Source organism: Pleurodeles waltl, chromosome 5, assembly GCF_031143425.1.
Source record: "Pleurodeles waltl isolate 20211129_DDA chromosome 5, aPleWal1.hap1.20221129, whole genome shotgun sequence".
In the NCBI taxonomy this organism is placed as follows: domain Eukaryota; kingdom Metazoa; phylum Chordata; class Amphibia; order Caudata; family Salamandridae; genus Pleurodeles; species Pleurodeles waltl.
In genome coordinates this window covers 282,445,725-282,467,247 of record NC_090444.1, presented here as the reverse complement: position 1 = coordinate 282,467,247, position 21,523 = coordinate 282,445,725, and positions in this window count along the sequence as shown.

Genomic DNA, 21,523 nt, shown 5'->3' with positions numbered 1-21,523 from the left:
GGGTGGGTGTGTCGCATATGTGTGTCCCCGTAATGTTTTCCCTCCCCCCTCCCCTGTGTCGTAGGTGCAGTACTCACCCTTGTCTTCTGCGCCGGCGTTCGTGCTCCTGGTAGAGGAGCAGGAAGACAATCGCTGGGAGGATGTGGAGTTCGGGTTCCATGCTGTCCAGATTCCTCGTGGGGTGTATGGAGGTGAGCGTTTTCCGTTTGAAATGGCTGTTTCCGCCGTGTTTTTATCGGCGGGGCTACCGCCCCGGAAAAGGTGGCGGATTGGTGGGTTGTGAAAGGGTGGGCGGTACATTGTCTCCCGCCTGTCTGTTGGCGGTGAACGCCGCACTGTTTGTTTGTCCCGCTGTGGCGGGCGGTGTGTTGAAGTGGTGGTCTCTGTTGGCGGTTTCCGCCAGGGTCGGAATTGCATTTTTTTTACCGCCAGCCTGTTAGCGGTTTTGCCGCCGCTTTAACACCGACCGCCAGGGTTGGAATGACCACCACAGAGACATAAGCACTCTAATGAGGCTCTCTCCACTTTTTAACCTTACCGGCATGCACCTTTATTAAATTTAATCAATTGAAATAGGTGATATGTATGGTAATTTTATTCTCACCCCATCTGGATCCCTGATATTTATCCAGTAAGATTTATTTCAGCACTCCCTCTTGTCCCTTGAACAAAGAGGTTGAGTCCGCCCAGGTAGTACCATCTTACCTGGGTGTGGCTAGGTGGTCAAATGATGAAGCATGACACTATTATGTGTGTGAGACCACCCAGTCCGTAAAAGGAACTCTCCTTTGTATGATACAGACACCCTTATAGACACACTCAATATACACTTCCCATAGTACTAATCCACACCTAACCGGTATCACTAACTGAGGGCACACTGATCCAGTCTCACCCTCACCGTTTACTACCCCACACTTTCAGTGGTTTATGGATATGTAGATCTATCTTGGGAGTATGTGTGGGATGGTATTACTCCCATAACTCTCTTTTGTGTTCTATGTTTCTCAAGAGGTCTACATTCAATTGTATTGGAGTGGCCTGTGATGCTACCCATCTGTGTGTCAAATGCCCTTAGTAAAAAGAAGAGTTAGTCTTGTTGAATGAAAAATTCTGAATGAGAAAGGATGCCATGAACTTCGGAGTATAAGGTATGGTCCATCTCACATGAGTTCATGACTCAATGACTGGCTTTCAGGCCATGATCACGCACTGTTTCATACAGACTGGTGCAGTCTCTACTATTCTTCCAATATAATTCCCTCTTCCTATCTAAGAGGTAGTCCCACATGAGATTCCCCGCTCTTCCTAAGATAGATCATATGGATCCATATTCAGTGATTACTCTAAAAAGATTGGAGAAGTCCTTCTTCACTGTGTTGGGTACATAGACAGAGCCCATAATCAGGAATTTGCCTTGTAATTTCAGTTTGGTGAACACATACACTTTCTATGTTTTAAATAGTGTAAATAATGGGGATTTATGCAGTATCATCACCAATTCACATTTCTTTGAGCTTGTTTGGGAGTAGCGTTGTAAGTGAGAGGAACCCAATGTACAGTTATAACTGACCACCATGTCTAAGCAATACCTCTTGAGTTTGTCAATGTCAGATGGGGATACATTTGTGCCCTGCACAAGCTTTATGATTAATGGCTCTTTTTACCGAGGAAATTAAGAACTTGCTTCCATTTGATAGTTTGAGATTCCATGATATACGGAGTGTGGGGAAATATAGTAGAGGGGTTTCATTAACCATAATAAGGACCCCAAAATAGGTTTGTCCCAGTATTTTTGTGTGTGTCCCAAAGGAAAGTGTTGAGATTAGGTCAGTAACACTGGACATAGGAAGTGAGTGCTGTGTGGGTAAAGGAATAGGTCACTGGAGGCATTTATTGTGGTGGGAAATATCAATATAAATAAGCTCTATGTTGCAATATTTGCTATTGTTCACCTTATTGATAGCATCATTACCACTATTTTGCTGGATTTTATAACATATACTATTCACCTTGTATGCACTAGGGTAGGATTTTCATTTAAAATAAATATTGACATATTTTCCTGGTTTCCTAGTTTCAAAAAAAAAGTTTTATATTGAAGGTTTCAAAGAGCTTAAAACAAGCAAAAAGACCAGACATCGCCCCACTTCGCTGAGTGGGGTGGGAGGCATTTATTGTTATGTTACATGCAAAAATTGTGTTAGGTATACATCTGTTCTCAGCAAAAACCACATCTCACACCCCTTTGACCATCCCATTTGGATAGACTATCCACGTGAAGTCTCCGACTGGCATGAAACCCGTGGTTGCCCTATCTCCCTGCTCTTATAGATTTACTTTTCACGTAGGGAGCATTAGTCCATGTTCTTTTTCCATTGGTCCAAGTCCAATGGGATTGGAGACCCCAAACTTGAACAATATTTCATCTGACGATCACCATACCCACCAGTAGAACATCCTTGCATATTGTGGTAGGGTTACTTCTCCCCATTTATCAAGTATGTCTGTTTTGGCGGCCAGGGAGAAACAACCAGTTACTCTCTACTCCCCTTCAGAATTCCCTCAGAACCTGAAGGTCCCAAAGTGTGTGCACAAGGGTCCCCCTCAGGTTGAAACCACATAGGCCATTGGAAGCACCCCCAATTTTGCCCAGACATGATCTTGTGAGGTATGTCCTGTGGACAATCTATAGTTGCACTAGTCTAAACCCTGACCAGATGGCTACCTCCCTCGATGCAGCAACTGCTCTCTCCCAATCCCCTTTCCCAAAGTTTCCTAAGTCATCCTCCCACTTCATCTTAAGGTCAACGACTGGGTCTGGAGTGTTAGAGCTAATGATATGATATATGAGTGAGATGACTTTCTGTGGGATTCTATGGGTAAAGAGCCATTCCTTAACCGGGGATGCCTCCAATAAGGAGTGGCTCCCCAAGGGATGTGTGTCTCTAGTGCCTGATATAGTTATAGGAGTCTAAATGCCTCAGTGCCAGCCAGATCAAATATTTCCCAGTTTACTGATCCCAATTAAATCCCATTGTCAGAAGCCCCGAATTGTCCCCATCTCCCAGAGAGCATTACTATCCCAGAGGAGCATATATTTCACTAGGGTCCCTTCTCAACCCAGATTCTAGTTTCCCAGTGTTCGTGAGTGTGCCTTCCATGATCAAAGATGGTTTGGGTTTCACTAAATATCCTTGTGAAGTTTCACAGGATTCATTGGTATCTAAAATGCATCTAATTTGTGTAATGCTCAATTGGTTGCATGGCCGTTGCAGTCCATTTGACTAAGTGTTTACGGTTGGCACATTGACAAAGTCATTAGTGCTAGAGGGTCCAGAAAGCCTATTAACAGGCCTGGCTCTAGAAAGAAATCTATAAACCATATAATCTTCCGCTATTCTTAGGATGAATCCTTACAGCAGCGGTACTGACATGCCTTCACTCGTCCACTGCCTTCCCATTTCTACCGGCTAAGAGTGCCACCTCTGCTGTTCCTTCTGAACTGGGGAGGGGCTACCCAGTCTGCCATCATCCTGCTAGTGTTACGCCAGTGCTTGATTTCCACAGGGGTTGTCAGTGAATGCAAGTACATCATATAGGCCTCAACTACCCTCTGTTCTGCCGGAAGCCTTGATGCACATAAGGGGCTTCATTGAGCTCACATGAGTTACAGAGCTTTCCTGGAGAGCTGGTATCTTCAGTGCAGCTAGGCCCCACCCCACTACAAAGAGAAAAGACCAATGGAACCTGCACGTTGGGGAAGCAGGAAGCGTAGATAACACACAGAATGAAAAATGTGAAAACCAACAGGGAAGGAGAGTGGTGCTGATGTGGTGGTAATGTGTTTAATTGGGAAGGGAGAAAGCAGCACTCTGGTTGAGGTCTGAGAGCTTCCACTAACACTTTCTTAACAATGTGCCTCAGAATTTTCAACATGCATCCCACATATGTGCAATGAAAGTCCTCAGGATTGGAGTTGTCCGGAAGGGAGACCTATCACAGCTGCTTTAGCCCACTGTAATCTTTTGTGAAAAACACTCACATTTAAAACGAGTAAAGTCAGCCATTCAAAGGCTTCTTGGAATAGGACTGCAGGCTACAGCTCCTTGGAAAACTCATATGGTCACTCTATTGGACACTGGCAGTCCTAGCCAGCCGCGCTCCCCAACAACAGAGAAAGTTAATTTGTCTCTGTTTATGATGTGTAGTTTTGAAATACACTCTGTGGTGCCTGTCCTTTACTCAGTCACAGGCCACCTCTAGTGGACCGGCTCCTGGCCTATCCCCAGTGTTCAGATTCAGAACTGAAGAGGCCAACCCCGTTCTGTTTCTCAGAGTATGGTAGCACAGCTAACGTCTTGCATTTTTTCAGCTACCTTTCTTTGTTCAGCTCTTGAAGGAGCCACAGTGAACACAGACCCCCCACACAATAGGAGCTACAGAGTTGTGTATTATGCCTAAAAATAGCGTGGTTGGTACCTGGAAACAAAAGCAAATAGGCATAGCAAACAGTATCATAGTCAATATACCTATTCTCAGTTTGGATCAGTAAGCTGTGACAGTCTTTGTCATCAGGACATCAGTTCGGTCAGCGAGGCATCAGGATTCAGCATCAATGTTCAGAAAAACAAAGGGCCTCATTCCGACCCTGGCGGTCATGGACCGCCAGGGCCGGGGACGGAGGAAGCACCACCAACAGGCTGGCGGTGCTTCAGGGGCAATTCTGACCGCGGCGGTAAAGCCGCGGTCAGAAAAGGGAAACCGGCGGTTTCCCGCCGGTTTTCCCCTGCCCCAAGGAATCCTCCCCGGCGGCGCTGCAAGCAGCGCCGCCATGGGGATTCCGACCTCCTTCCCGCCAGCCTGTTCCTGGCAGTTTACACCGCCAGGAAGAGGCTGGCGGGAATGGGTGCTGTGGGGCCCCTGGGGGCCCCTGCAGTGCCCATGCCACTGGCATGGGCACTGCAGGGGCCCCCTAACAGGGCCCCATTAAGATTTTCAGTGTCTGCAAAGCAGACACTGAAAATCGCGACGGGTGCCACTGCACCCGTCGCACACCAGCAACTCCGCCGGCTCCATTCGGAGCCGGCTTCATCGTTGCTGGGGCTTTCCCGCTGGGCGGGCGGGCGGCCTTTTGGCGGTCGCCCGCCTGCCCAGCGGGAAAGTCAAAATGACCGCCGCCCGCCGGGATCGGAATGACCCCCAAAGTCTATAAGCATTAAAGTTAAGCACGTCTCTCTTCAAGATGGAAAATGGGTAACTGCATGGCAAGATAGCAAAGGGGAAAATGTGTCTTCTTCTCAGTGCAGTCCGGCTGAGTTTAGATTTCCTAAAACTACTTCCCAAGTCCCTATTGGTTAAGGGATCACATGTTCACACTTTGTCCAATAAAACTAAAACTTCAAATCTACATTTCTACTAGTTCACATGTCGATGATTGGCTCCTGCCGTACTGTTCTCATCCATCCGGCTCGTCAGGTAACAATATTGTTGCAGCTTATGCTCCCGTCAGTGTCGTCATCACACTCTCCTGGGAAAGTCAGTCTTACACACATTACATTTACAATGTTGCATTTGTAAGAACAGCATCTTCTAGCAAGCAGTTCTCACAAGAAAGACTTTTAGCTATGAGCACATCAGGTCAGCACAGTGGAAAATCACAATTTAATTCTCTAAGCAGACATTTCATTAAACACCTAAGAATACAGCTTGAAATGAGGCCGTGCAACTAGGCCAAGACCTCCACTATATTAAGGCCAACAATTAATAAAGCTAATAAATAATGCATAACCCCTAATATGACATATTACTACACTAATCAAACATAAGCTCAACATTTCATTTTAATAAGCCATCAGGAAGTACACTTCGTGAAAAATGGTGGCCACTCACGTGGTTACACTTTCAAATGCATGCATATTTTTCTCTAAGTTAATATACTTTCTGTGCAAATCAAACACTCAAATACATATATATTCACTAGTAATTTTCATTAAAATCGTCTGCATTAGCCATCCCTTCTCTGATGACTAAATGTGTCATCACACCAAACCTTCACTCACAAATTTTTGCTTCTGCTAACATTCTGTCATTTCAACCCTTTCAAATCTTTGTTCCCTTTTCAAATTTTCCCATAAGCAATATTTTCCTTTTATTTTCTTCCCTCCTCTGATTATTCTTTTTCTTCTTCAATTTGATTCTTTTACAGAATTTTCATATTCCCCATATTCGAATTAAGCAAACCACAATAATCAATATCCCTTGTATTATTTTCAATAATATCACTTTCCCAATGTTGCTGAGCTAATTTCCCACTGAAGCAAATCCCTTGCCAACTTTCTCCCAAACACCTGGTTCTTTCAATTCTTTCAAATCAGCACTTTCATTAGCCAGATTAGTAAACAAGATTGTAATTTCCTTACTATTGTCAGGAATGAATGAACAGCAATGCCTAGAATTAAGCATTTTGAAAACTACGCCATCTTTTGCTAGAAGAATGTCTAATGCAAGGCAGTTCTGAAGAGTCATAGCTCTTTCAGCAGCTAATTCAGTATCTATCAGGAGTATGGCTCCTGAAAAATTTGTCAAGATGTTATCTACAATAGTAGACAACTTTTGAATCTTTGTCGAATTCAGAACAACTTCCTCTGAATTAATTATTACTCCAAATATATCTCCCACTATAATGGAAGTAGACTCCCTCTTCTCTCTAATGTGATGTAAATCAGTCACTTTTGGAAATTTCTTTAAGTCGTCAAGTTGATAAATCTTTGGGAAAACTATCTGAAAAAATAACATGTCCCATACCATCCTCTTGGAAGACGGTAATAAGCATTAGGACCACAGATGTAATATATCCCAGGAATCGCTGGATCTTGTCCATTCAAAATAAATGTCCACTTACTCTGAAACAAAAACACATGTTTACATTCACTCGTTCCCACAAATAAAGTGTCAGTGCGAGATTTAGGCCTATATACACAAAGCTTCCCTATGTGTTGCACATCTAAAGCTAATTTCCCTTGTGTTTTTATTGCACTAAAAGCATAATCATTTGTGTAAGTCTTTTTCTATAAGCCTCTTTCTAATTTCTCCTTCAATGCCTTTCTCCTGTCATCTGTGTGATGTAAGAAGCTCTTCCCTAAAGGTGTAAGCAAGCATTTCAAGTTATTTCTGTGTGCCTAAGCCATGCCAAAAGTTAATGTAAGCTCAAAGAAACCCCTAACTAATACTATGGGGGTCATTCCAAGCACCGCCAACAGGCTGGCGGTGCTTCAGGGGCAATTCTGACCGTGGCGGTAAAGCCGCGGTCAGAAAAGGGAAACCGGCGGTTTCCCGCCGGTTTTCCCCTGCCCCAGGGAATCCTCCACGGCGGCGCTGCGACCCCCTTCCCGCCAGCCTGTTCCTGGTGGTTTACACCGCCAGGAAGAGGTTGGCGGGAACGGCTGTCGTGGGGCCCCTGGGGGCCCCTGCAGTGCCCATGCTACTGGCATGGGCACTGCAGGGGCCCTCTAACAGGGCCCCATTAAGATTTTCAGTGTCTGCAAAGCAGACACTGAAAATCGCGACGGGTGCCACTGCACCCGTCGCACACCAGCAACTCTGCCGGCTCCATTTGGAGCCGGCTTCATCGTTGCTGGGGCTTTCCCGCTGGGTGGGCGGCCTTTTGGCGGTCACCCGCCTGCCCAGCGGGAAAGTCAAAATGACCGCCGCGGTCGTTTGACCGCTGTACGGTCTTTTGGTGGTCTCCGCCCGCCGGGGTCGGAATGACCCCCTATGTCATTATCCTTAGCCACTCCACTCAGGTACCTAATTATGGGGGCAAATGAAAACACGGCGTCATGATTGGAGTAGAAATACTGAATGTACTCCTGGTTATAGAATCTTGTTAGTAACAGACTACAACTTATTCAATAAGTAAGAGGCAAGCTATGATATGTAGCTCGTTCTTCGACTGATGAAGGAATCTGCATAAACAAAAACATTCTTCGCATCCATTGTCTTAACATTCTCACTCAATAGGCGATAGAAAACATTAGAAGAAAGTTCCCCTTGTGCATTACTACCTACATGTAGATACTTATCATCTAGCCTAAACTTCTCTATAGCAGTTAATGTAGTAGGCTTGAAAGCTGAAGTATTGTTGGCTTCCCCTTTGTCAAGAACAGACATACCCACAATCAATATCACACACAATATCCCACACACAATTGCCAAACCAATACTCATGTATTTACAGCACCTGTTCTTCCTACCCTGCTGGCTAATGTTACTCATGATCTGTACGGAATCAGAAAGCAGAAGAGAAAATTTTGAAAAATGCAGCAAAAATCAAAAACAAAAACCAAAAATCTTCTTTCAGCAGTTATTTACAGCTCTCAATCTCACTTCCAGGATCCTTTGTCAAAAATCGGTTTAGCAGCTTGTCATATCAAGGTTTCAAAAGTCAAATCAGGTTATCAAAGTCTTTCCCGGTTACTTTCAACAGTTTTCTTTTCTTTGCACTTGTCTCAGATTGTTTCAACAGCTCAGTTCATCAGTTTCATTCAAGTGCCAAAATATTGACTGGAACATCTCGATCAAAACAAAAAGACAAAAATTATTTCTGCCATTCACTTGTAGTTGCATATGCCCACTCAGGACCTGCCTATCTTCGACTTGGTATTCTCTTTCTTTTTAACTTTCAATCTCTATTCAGTTCTCCTTCACTTAGATCTTCTCTCCTTGTTGTATCTACTTCTTCCTCAATTGTTGCTTCAACAACTGCTTCTTTTCTCTTTGCTTGTGACTCCGGCCACTTATCTCCTTTCAGTGGACCCTTGGTCAGTGCGCTTTTCAGTGTTGAACTTGTATCTTCTCCTTGCTCTGTGGTGTTTTCTGTTGACGGACCTGCAACTGGTTCAAGAAGAGTCAGATCATACTGGCTTTCATCCGCCTCAACTCCTTTCCCCTAGTGGTTTGGCAACTGCTCTGTTTGTCTTTCAAAATCGCGTGCTTCTGAGGAAGCCCTCCTCTGAGTAGGCTTTCCAGCTGCCTCAATTGATATAGGCTCACTGTCACCCTCCTGGAGGTCTTCTCCTCCATCTCTCACAGGAGTGACTGAACCGTCCTCAATAGGCTCAGATCCGGTCTCAGTTCCTATTTTTTCTCCTTCCGGCTCTGAGACTTGTTTAGACATTGTTGGTACTCTCAGCAACTGTTCTGCATTGTCCAAAGGACATGGCACTTTCTTCTTGTGCCTGACGTGGATCCAGTTCGGAACTCCAGCGTACTTCACAGCTGTGGTAGTCATCAGAACTACCTGGAAAGGACCCTTACAACAAGGCGCCAAACACGTTTTCCTTATGTGTTTCTGGACCACAACCCAGTTGCTGGCACTAAGGTTGTGCCCCGGGTCATGGATCGGTGGCAGTGTGGTGGCTTCCACCTGCTGAGAGAAAGAGCGAACCACATCAGCCAGACCTTTGTAGTAGTCCAACACCATATCATCTGTAATGTTCACAAGTGCATTTGCAGGCACCGCTGGCAACCTCATGGCTTGGCCCATGAGGATCTCCTGCGGCGACAATCCTATCTTCCTGTTGGGTGTGTTTCTCATTGTTATCAGAACTAAAGGCAACGCGTCAGGCCACTTCAGATTCATGGACGCACACATCTTTGCCACTCTTGACTTAAAGGTACCATTCATCTGTTCCACTAGTCCTGATGCTTCAGGGCAGTAACTACAATGCAAACAATCACCAACCCACATCTCAAACCTTCACACACAGGCATCTCAAATCTATTTGCATTCTGCTGAATGGACCTCCTGCTCTTCCAATGTGGCTCAAATTAACCACTGTCTATTTTCTCGCGTTCATCTGCTGGCAAATGACGCAACAATGGCAAACTTCTTCAGCAACCTGTCTAAAACTTGGATTGAACCAATTATGCTTGAACAATCGAATCATAGCATCCCTCCCAACTTGTGCCTGACCATGATAGTACCTAGCCATTTTGGACAACTGGCTATTTGGCAAAAGCAATTGACCCTCTTCTGAAACCCACAGTTCATCTTGTCACTGTACACATTTCATTTTGCTCCATGAACGTTTTTCTCCCTGTCAAGATTATTCTGCAATGCTTTCAATTCTTCTAATGTATCTAATATTTTCTTGGACATGTTTCATCTTCTTCAGGTAACAATTCCCACTTATCTTTGAACGATATACAGTTTAATGTGGTAAACCTTGTGACTTGATCCGCAGATCCATTTCCATTGATACAAAGCCTTCTGAGTTCAGATGTGCACTGCATTTCACCACTGCAATCTTTTCAGGCATTTGAATAGCATGTAACAATTCTTTAATTCTCTCACCATTTCTCACTGGTGAACCAGAAGAGGCCAGGAAACCTCTCTGTGACCACAACTGGCCAAAGTCATGGACTATTCCAAATCCATACTGGCTATCTGTTTAGACTGTAACTTTCAGCTGAGCAGAAACATGGCAAGCTCTAATAAGGGCTACCAGTTCCGCTACTTGTGCAGAGTACACTCCCCGAAGCCAAGATGCTTCAAGGATACCAGTTATTGTGCACATGGCCTATCCTGCTCTCAGTGTCCCTGTATTGTCTCTTAGACAAGAGCCATCAACAAAGATACTTTGGTCATTCTCCTCTAATTGGGTGTCTCTAATATCAGGTCTTGGTTTTGTCAGTTACTTCAAGACAATCATGCTCAATATCCTCCAATTTTTCAATTTCAACATTTTCATTTGGAAGTAAGGTTGCGGGGTTCAGCACTGTACATCTTTTCAATTAGACATTTGGTGACCCCAGAATATTTGCCTCATATCTGGTCAACCTTGCACCAGATAGTGGGTTTTCGTTTTTTTGTAAGTAGGATCTCAATGGAGTGAGGGACCATCATAGTTAAGGGATGTCCCATCACAATGCCCTCACACTGTGTGAGGCTCTGTCCAACCGCTGCAACTGCACGCAGACAACCTGGAAAGGCTGCTGCAACCGGCTCCAAAGTAGCTGAAAAATATGCTAGTGGGCGGTTTACAGCTTCATGGACCTGCGTCAAGACAGACAAAGAACATGCATCATGCTCATGGCAAAACAATGTGAAAGGCTTAGTGTAGTCAGGCATACCCAAAGCTGGAGCTTTGCACAGACTCTTTCAACTCAGAAAACACTTTCATACCAGCCTGGTTTAACACAATGGGATTGATGACCTCCTTGTGGGTCAGCTTCTGCAATGGTCTCGAATTGACTGAAAAATTGGGAATTCATTGGCAGCAGTAGCCTACCATCCATAGAATCACCCTGACATCTCTCTGTGGGGTTGGGGGATTCATCTGCAATATGGTTGTGACCCTTTCTCTGGATATTTTCCTTGATCCCTTCTCAATCTGATGACCCAAATATTTTACTTCCTTCTGACAGTACTGCAATTTGAGTGGAGATACCTTAAGACCATTCTTTCCCAAATGGTTCAGTATGGCATTTGTGTCATACCTACACCTATCCCTCATTTTGGACGCAATCAATAAGTCATCAATGTACTGTACCAAGGTTGATTGGAAAGGCAATTCCAACAACTCCAAATTCTTTTTCAGGATCTGATTGAATAAGGAAGGTGACTCTGAAAACCCTTGAGGAATTCGACACCAACAGGACTTCTTGGTCCAAAAATTCGAAATAAAAGAGAAATTGACAGTCCTCATGAAGAGGCACAGAAAAGAAAGCTTGTGACAAGTCAATGACAGTGAACCACTCAGCATCGCATGGAATCTGAAAAATTATCGCAGCTGGATTTGGCACCACGGGGCACCATTTGATCACTACAGGGCTTTTTCAATCCCATTATCGGTGAATTACATGGGCTGCTCAATACTCCTTTCAAGACGCCTTGCTTCACAAATTCTGCAATTATTTGGGCTACCTTTATACCTTTTATATGTCCTGTGGCATGTGGTACTGGGGTATCTGAGGAAAAATTGTGTTAGGATTTACAGAAACTTTAACTGGCTCAACACCCTTTATCAGACCTATCTGTTTCCCTGTCAGGTCCCACACCTTCTCTTTAACCGTTCCCTGTAAATCAGGATGAAGCTTCTTCACTGTGAACACTGGCAAGAAATCAATCAGCGGGTATTCGTCATTTGTGGTTTTGCACTCTGTCTCTGGAGTTGGGTCATCTTCATCATCACTATTCATCTGTATCTCGATTCCGTCATTTGAACAAGCAATCGAGCACCTCGTTTTACACAGCAAGTCTCTTCTCAGTAGGGATACCGGACTTGAATCACAGACTACGAATTTGTGCAATCCCTGAAAATTGCCAATTGTAACCTGCACTGGATCTGTAATTGGGTTGGTCAAATACTGATTTGCTACTCCTACAATCTGGACTGTCCTTCCTGGAAGGGGCAAATTAGCACGCCAGTACTCCTTACTGTAGAGGGGTGGCTCCTATGTCAACCAAGAAAGAAACTCTGTGACCCATAACCTTTCCTTTCACATAGGGTCTTTTCTGATCCTCTTCTAAGGAAGCTGCAAGCACGCATTCCTTCTCATCTGAGCTCTCGCTCACCCAATCATCGTTTATTCCATTCTCACTGTGTAATGGGAATTGGTGCACTGTGTCATTACTTTGGTTGGATCTCTGACCTATGACCTGTGAGGAAGTATCACCTATTGCTGTTCCATTGGGGCCTGAGGTATTTGAATTGGTTGCTAGGTACCATGGGATCCTGCTGTTGCATCGGCTGCAACTGTGTGATTTGTGCACATGGCATTTGCACCTGCTGCATGGGTTGAGAATTCTGTATTTGGTTCACATTATTTTGGAAATTCGGATTATGGCCTCTCATTCTCGGTCCTCTCATGTTCTGAAACCAGTTGATGTCATTACTTTGCTGAACAACACCTTCCTGCACCATCATCAGACACTCTTGTTTCCAATGTCCGACCGCTCCGTATGTGTGACAAGGCAACAATCTCTTAATTCCCTGCACATCATTCTGAACCACTACAGTACTCATGTCTGAACCATGGTTTACATTACCTCCGCAACCTTTACCTCTCATCCGATTTTGAAATACCATGTTTCCCTCTGCTGCTGTGGCAGCTGTTGAAAATTTCCCCGCATCCCTGTCTGTGCAGCTTTAATCTACATCACTATCTCCTTTTCCTTCAACTTTCTCTGCTTCAATTCAATCTCATCACTACAGTACTTTGCATACTGCAACACATCATCAATCAGCTTTGCTTGCTAGCAAATCAAATGACTCTTCATCGTCTGGCTAATTTCAGGTCTCAATCCTTCCACAAATCTGAACCCAAAATGAATCATGTCTTTTGGCTCAATTGTTTCAGTACCACTGTAATGCTTGAATGCCTGCAACAATCTCTCATACTACGCATGTATCAACTCCTTTGCTTCCTGAGCTGTACTGTCAATTTTCTGCCAGTGAATATTTTTGGCTGAAATTCTCATTTTCAAAAATTCAGTCACCTTATAGCAATATTTCATTACCTCAGGAGACGGTGCTCCTGTAACCTGATCTCTCGCTGGTTCTTTTGTCGGCCAATCTAAACTCCTCTTACACTCCATCTACAGATCAGCTGGAACTACTATCTCTAGTAGAGTATTCAAGTCCTCCCACAGGCACTTTGCAGGTTTCACAAACCTGTCTGTCTGCTGATACCAGTCAACTGACTTCTCTCTCAATCCAGGATAATCATTTGTAAACAATAGAACGTCACTTCTGCTCCAAGGGCCGTGAACAAAATTCCCTCCTGGAATCTCCCTCATTGGCAACATTATTACTGGATCCTTGTCCTGCTGCACATTTGTCGTCAGCTCTGCAGAATCCCTTTTCCTTTTATCTCTTTTCTTTGCCCATCTGCCTTCCCATTTGTCTAATGCTCCCCAAGTCTGAGCACTTTGAAGGAACTACCTAAGGTGTGCTTTCATTCCAGCAGATCTCATGTGTTCAAAATCTTTAGCCTCAAAATCTAACCTGTAACTCCTTTTCAAATCCTTTGTTTTCTCTATTTCTATGCCGTATTTCTCTGCCAGGTCTGGTAGCTTTTGATGCACATTGCTCACTTCCCTCGTAATTTTCGGGCACAGATATCTCAATTATGCTTCTGTGTAGGTCTCTAACCTGCTCACACCCATAGTTCCCTCAATGAGCTCACCCGCTTCCATGCTTAATCTCGTATAGTCCTCTCCCTTTGGAGCACTCTGTGGGGTATTCAGTTTATCCAGCCATTCGGTCAGTTGCTGGGCAGTCAAACCTTGCAACAAAATATTGTTGGCCTGGACAGGAGGTACATGCTGCACAACTGCATTCGGGGCCTGTAGTGTCAACAATTTCAAGCTCTGACTAATGTTCGACCCTGCCACAGTATTCGGAGGAAGTCCAAATGGACTAAGGTCTAGCAAGGATATGGATCCATCAAAGGTGTGTCCCACAGGATAGGCTACTCGAATATTCTCATTAACGCCTCCCCTCATTAAATTCTGACTCAGAACTCCCTGTCCATTTGCAATGGGGTTCTCTTGGACAAATAGTGGCACAATTGGACCTATGGTAACAGCTACAGATACAGCATCTGGGTTTGATCTGGCACTTAAGTTCTATGGTTGCTTAGCTCCCTTACTTTGGCTTATCAGTACAGACATATCTGTCTGGGTCCCTGTTATCGTAGTGTATCTTGGCATTACCTGTGGCTTCACTTGCGGCAGTAAGAGTGGAGTTGGCTCTGTCTGAACCAACATCAGTCTCGGGAAAACCTGTCCTGTGGGTATAATTAAGTTTGTGGCAATTTCCACAATAGGCACATCAGGGTAAATTCTCTGGACATTTGGCTGTGGCACCTGAGTTTGTACTACTGGAGTAGTAGGTGCATTAAGACGGCTCTGCATCGGACTCTGTGTCGGGCTAGGATTAACTTGCACTGGACTCGCTGTTACATTAACCTGTGTCAGAGCTGTAGGATCAGCACTGCTACTCGGACCACTCTCATGTGCTGCATATGGTGGTGGACGATTTCTCAATAACTGTAAAAGAAACTCATTGTCATTTGACTCTTCCTCAAATCTCAAAGGTCTTTTAGCCTCCATACTCTTAGAAGGGCTTCTGTTTTCGACTTTTATGTTTTAAAAAAAAATCAAACCAGGAAGTGACTTTTAATCCCAGAATTCTCTTCACCCACCTTCTCAACCAATTGCGCTTCATGGATGGCTGCCAATCCGTGTGCGACCCTTCTTACTAGCCAACCTATCCCAGCACGGCTCCAATCACACTCACATGTACTGTGGCTAACAAAGTCTTGCAGCTTGTCCTCCCAAACTCAGATTCACACAAAACTAATGGAAAATTATTGCGAGCACTAAACAAAATCAAAACCCAATTTGTCAGGTTTACTACAGGTAGGGTAACACAATTGCTTCAGAAACTTTACAGATTTTTCACTGACAGCTCTCGCTCTAGCAGCTACTCCTTCTTTCTCAGTTTCCCTGATTCGCAAGCAAAATTCGACCCCCAACTTTAACTCTCAACTGATCAGTGGGTCTGTCCTGGTGCAAATAGGGCTTGCCAGACTCAGTCGAAAATTATTTCACTCACTTTGACTCACACTCTGACTTGACGAGCACGCATGATCGACCTCTTAAACCAGACAAATTACAACAAAAAACAAGTGTCTCATACACTTTTCAATATACTCAGGAGTCTTGGAACATGCAGGGTCCGTACATCAACAACCACGTGGACAATTTTTTAACACAAAGCACCACACACATGTGAAGTTCGGCGACTTACATACTCTCACACTGCGGAGTACGCACACTCATTCTACAACTTCATTTGGAGTATGCAAACTCCCTAAACCCTCACAAACATCACAATTCACCTGCAATTTTCATAAACTGTGCAAGCGCAAAACCTACTTCATCCACACTATCACTAGAATGCCGAGAACATCCTCAAACAATCGTTGGCATGCTCCAAGATTCTGGGAAAGTCATCCTAAGGACTTAGGGGCACATTTTCTTTTCAATTTGTATCATCGAAAAAATCAATCCAAATCTCAGTGATGATGAGCTCTCAAAAGACAAAACTATCAAGCTACCACCATTTCTGGGGACACCTTTTGTTTCTCTGCTACTATCTCCAGGACCAAATACTCTACTACCTCTTTTTCTGGACAGCATGATGTGCTCTTAAAGGAGACAAACTATGTACCGGGCACCTATGATTGACTTTTAAGGAGACAAACCATCAATCTCTGCTACCATCCCTGTCAGCGCATCTAACCCTAATAAGTAAACTTACAAGGGGACGCGAATAGGTTGATTAACCTTTTGACTTGCTTTGAGATTTTCACACCATATATCCCGTACATGCAGATCAATAATCAATAATTAATCATCATCATTAATTGACAACAGTCAATACCATTAATAATCAATTGGATGCAGTAAATGTCACACACCATGACCTTACCGTCATGAATAAACATACTGTATGTAAAGTTAGAATATTTATTTCCTTATATCAACAATGCTAATGTGATGTAGGTTAATCTCAAAATCAAATGATACACATACAGGAACAACACTGTCTGACCGAAACGACGAAAAGACTTGCAATCTAATCAAAGCTTGAGCTACTACACGTTCTAATGTGATGGTGTAAATTAATAGCAAGAATAACTGTGCAAACAATATTACAGACATTTAGATTCAGCAAAGAAAAGATACTACAGGTTACTCCATATACCGAATTTCATTAGTGAGGATCCTAACTAACGCCAGATTAGAATAGCATGTTTGGGCTTCATGCAAAACAATTTAGTCAACACAAATTTGGAAAAACATCTAACTATGGCTCTATAAAATTAGTGTGTTGGTATCTGGAAAAAAGCAAATAGACATAGCAAATAGTATCATAGTCAATATACCTATCCTCAGTTTGGATCAGCAAGCTGCGACAGTCTTCGTCATCAGGTCATCAGTTCGGTCAGCGAGGCATCAGAATTCAGCATCAAAGTTCAGAAAAGCAAAGGCACTTATTACGACCTTGGTGGTGGGTGATAAAGTGGCGGGAATACTGCCAACAGGCTGGTGCTAATTACCGCCAAATTATGACCATAGCGGTGATATCTCCCATAGACAGCCAATGTACCACACCAACTGCCAGGGTGGAAACAACAACCACCACGGCGGTAGCCGGCAACAGCCAGGCGGAAGACAAAGTACAGCTCACCATATTATGAGACTGCAAGCCGCCACCTTTTCTGGGGAGGTACCAATGCCAACAAAACCCTGGTGGAAACAGAGCTCAGAAGTGAAAGGACTCACCATTGGAGACACAGGGAAGAACCACGCCGCCATGGAACCCGAACTCCAAGTTTTCCTGATGATCTTCTACGTTATGCTCCACCTGGAACACCAACGCTGACGAAGACGACGACGGTGAGTATAGCCGCCTAGCACACAAGGGAGGGAGGAAGGGAGGAAAACGAGAGTGACACACACACGCATGACACACGCACGACACACACACGACACACACACCATACACACAACCAGATGCATACGAAAAACAATTTGTCCCCCAAAATTGGCAGAATAATGCAAAGACAATAGGAATTGACTAAAGTGATTGTAATCAGATCAACATCAAAATTAATAATTCGATCTGGCAATGAAACAGATATGTACACATGTACAAAAAAGGGACACTGCCCAGTCCAAAGTTCAAAGGGTCATCATGGCCACAGGGCACAGTCTAAGGCCCAACTCGAATCCTGAGCACATCCGGATAGAACACTGCAGGGGCATCAGTTTGCAAATAGGCAGGCACCTCAGGGGGTTGGGGGTCACCTCAGCCGGATGCGGGAACAAGCCTACTGGTTCTGGAGGGGGCAACATGCCCATTGCTTTAACCAGGGGAGTGCAAGGCCCCAGTCTCTGGAGTGGGTGACTTGGCCACTGGTTTTGGAGGGGGCAACATGCCCATTGCTTTGTCCTGCGGAGTGCAAGGCCACAGTCTCTGGAGTGGGTCACTTTCCCACTGGTTCTGGAGGGGGAAACATGCCCATTGCTTTGTCATGGGGAGTGCAAGCCCACAGTCTCTGGAGTGGGTGACTTGTCCACTGGTTCTGGAGGGGGCAACATGTCCATTGCTTTGTCCTGGGGAGTTCAAGGCCACAGTCTCTGGAGTGGGTGACTTGCCCACAGGTTCTGGAGGGGGAACATGCCCATTGCTTTGTCCTGGGGAGGGCAAGGCCACAGTCACACAAGTGGGTGACATTCCCACTGGTTCTGAAGGGGGCTGCCTGCACAGTAGCCCCTGGAGGGTGGACTACATGGTGTCCTCCAGCGGTGATGGCTGCATGGTGGTGGTGGTTGGGGGAGGCTCCTGGGGAGCCCCTGCACTCAGTGATGGCTGCATTGTGGTGGTGGTTGGGTGAGGCTCCTGCGTAGACCCTGCACTCAGTGATGGCTGCATTGTGGTGGTGGTTGGGGGAGGCTCCTGGGCAGCCCCTGCACTCACTGATGGCTGCATTGTGGCGGTGGTTGGGGGAGGCTCCTGGGCAGCCTCTGCACTCACTGATGGCTGCACATCCACAGCTGGTGGTGGGGGCCCGCTACAGCTGGTGGTGGTAGCCTGACAGCTTCCACTGGCGTAGAGTGCCTCTTCTCCTCCTGTTCATGGGTCGGGGATCCCTTACCCTTCCTGGCAGGGCTGGATGAACTCTTCCCCTCTCTGCCTGGTGGTGCAGGCTCCTTCCCCTTCCTCACAGCTCGTGTAGGCTCCTTCCCCTTCCTCAAAGCTGGTGCAGGCTCCTTCCCCTTCTTCACAGCTGGTGTAGGCTCCTTCCCCTTCCTCACAGCTGGTGAAGGCCTCTTCCCTTTCATCCCTTGTGGTGCTGGCTCCTTCCCCTTCAGTGTCGTAGGTCTTGTATCCTTACCACCACAAGTAGGTGGTGCTACCACTGTCCCTGTGGACTGTTTGGCTGAGGTGCTGGGCTGTGTCCTTGGTACCCTGCCCATACGTGCATGATGGGGGGAGGGGGAGGGAAGTGATCAAGTGTAGCAAGGAGAAGCCTTTTAGGTATGTTGGGTCAGGAGGAGGGAGGAGTAATGGGAGTGGAGGATGAGGGAGGGGTTGTTGGAGGTGTATGTCTGCTGGATTTGGGTGCAGGTGCATGGGCTGTATGCTGATGTGAAGTGGAAGGCTGTTGGGTGTATGAGTGCTTGCGTTTGTGTCCTTTAGGCGTGGGGGGACAGACATGGTGGGAGAGGACACAGGGGATGTGTGCATGGATGTTGTGGAGGTGTCTGTCAGTGAAGTGTGCGTTCTGCTTGGTGTGGTGATGCTGGTAGTGGATGTTGATCTAGTGCATGCAGGTGTGAGTGTGGACTTAACTGGGAAGGAGGTGGAGGAGGAGGGGGAGATAGTGGAGGCTGTAGATGTTGTTGTGTCTGCAATCGTATGGTGTTTGTGTGAGTGCCTGTGGGATGAAGTGTGGTAGTTGTGCTTGCCTGTGCCACTCTTGGGTGTTGCCTTGTGTGCATGCTTGTCTGTTTATGTGCTTGGGATGGGTTGGGGTTGTGGAGAATGGGACTGGGAAGAGGGAGTTGGAGGGGTGATGGTTGAAGCAGGGAAAATGGCTGCCATCAGAGGGGAGGCCAGAGCCTGAATCGATTTCTGTTGGGCCACCAATCCACCATGAATGCCCTCTAGGAATGCATTACATTGATGCAAGCCCCTGGATGGCATTCACAATGGTTGACTGCCCTACAGAGATGGATCTCAGGAGGTTTATAGCCTCCTCACTCAGGGCAGCAGGGCTCACTGGGGCAGGTCCTGAGGTGCCTGGGGTAAAAGAGATGCCCACCCCCCTAAGTGAGCGGGCACGGGCAACTCGCTGAGGGGCTACTAGAAGAGCGGTGCTGGTACAGGGGGTGGTGGCTGTACCTGCAACTGGGGTGGTCACAGAGGTGTCCACCACCACCAGGGTGCTCCCTCGGAGGAGGTATCAGAGTCTGTGTTATCCCCTCCAGTCTCTGCCGCGGTGCTCACCTCGCCTTCCGTCCAACTGGTTCCCTCAGCATTGGTGGACTCTGCCTTCAGGGTCCTGTGGGATGCAGCTCCCTCTGTCGCCGGGACTTCTGCTCCACTGCCAAATGATGCTAATACACAAAAGGACAGGATGACAAAACAAGAAAGGGGGGGAGAGAGACAAAGGATACACTGGGTCAATGACTGCACCAACACCACTGTTGGCGTACACAGCACCTTCACACACAGGGAACAGGCTTACACACTATGCATTGCACTACCAGTGAAATGGCTAGTCATCAAGGCATGAGGAGGAGCATACACCGCCAACTGCAGCACACCTGAGACCCACGCAGCCCTGCCTAGAAGCTAACAAGCTAAGTTACCTGTATTTGCCATGCAACCATTACCCTTCAGAGGACCTGCGCTGCTATGTCTGGCCTGGGTTTAGGGGCACCCACTGACACACAACCACCACCCAGGTACCACCCCACCAGCCATAAGTTGTAATTATACCCACTGTACTCACCGCCTTGTGGCTGCTGTGATGCCCTCAAGCACCCATCCAGCTCAGGGTATGCCAACGCCAGTATGTGAGCAATCAGGGGGGTCAGGGTCCGACGGGCACCCCTTACTCGTTGGGAGGCCATCAGCTGGGCCTTCGCAGTCTTCCATGTCCAGTGTCTCAGGTCCTCCCACCGTTTGCAACAGTGTGTGCTCCGCCTGCCATAGACCACCAGGGTCCTCACCTCCTTGGAGATGGCATGCCATAATCCCTTCTTTTGATGGGTGCTGACCTGCAGAGATAATACATACAGGAAAGCTCCATTAAACGAACAGTCCAGCCTGTCACACAGATGGCCCACCACACCCGATCCCATCACCACTGCAAAACACATAGGCCAGCTCACAACATATACACCGTCAAGAGAAAATCCTCCCACCCCCCACCCACCCTTACACGATGCCTTCACACACATCTCCATGCATTCATGCCACATGCATCATGCCCACTGTGTACTCACCTGTTGGTCTGGAGGCTCATACAACAGTCCGTACTGGGGTAGGACCCCATCCACCAGTCGCTCCAACTCCTCAGAAGTGAAGGCTGGGGCCCTTTCCCTGGTTGCACCGGCCATGGTAGGTTCCAGACACAGGTCACAGCAGCAAATGCAGTGTGGGGTTTTCTCTTGTGGCAGGTCAGGAAACAAGTGATGATTGAGAATTAAAATGGCAGTCACATCTGCAGCGGAGTAGATCGTCACCATTGGCATACATCCCCATTGGCCTCTGTACCCCATAGGGCCCAATGTTATGCAATGAAGAATTGCACAGCGGTTCACGACCGCCACGGCGCACAACGTCGGTGGAATTACCTCACTTCCACCTGTCCCTCCACACAGGACAGGCGGTCGCCATTTCGGGGTGGGGAACAGGCCTATCGATAATTG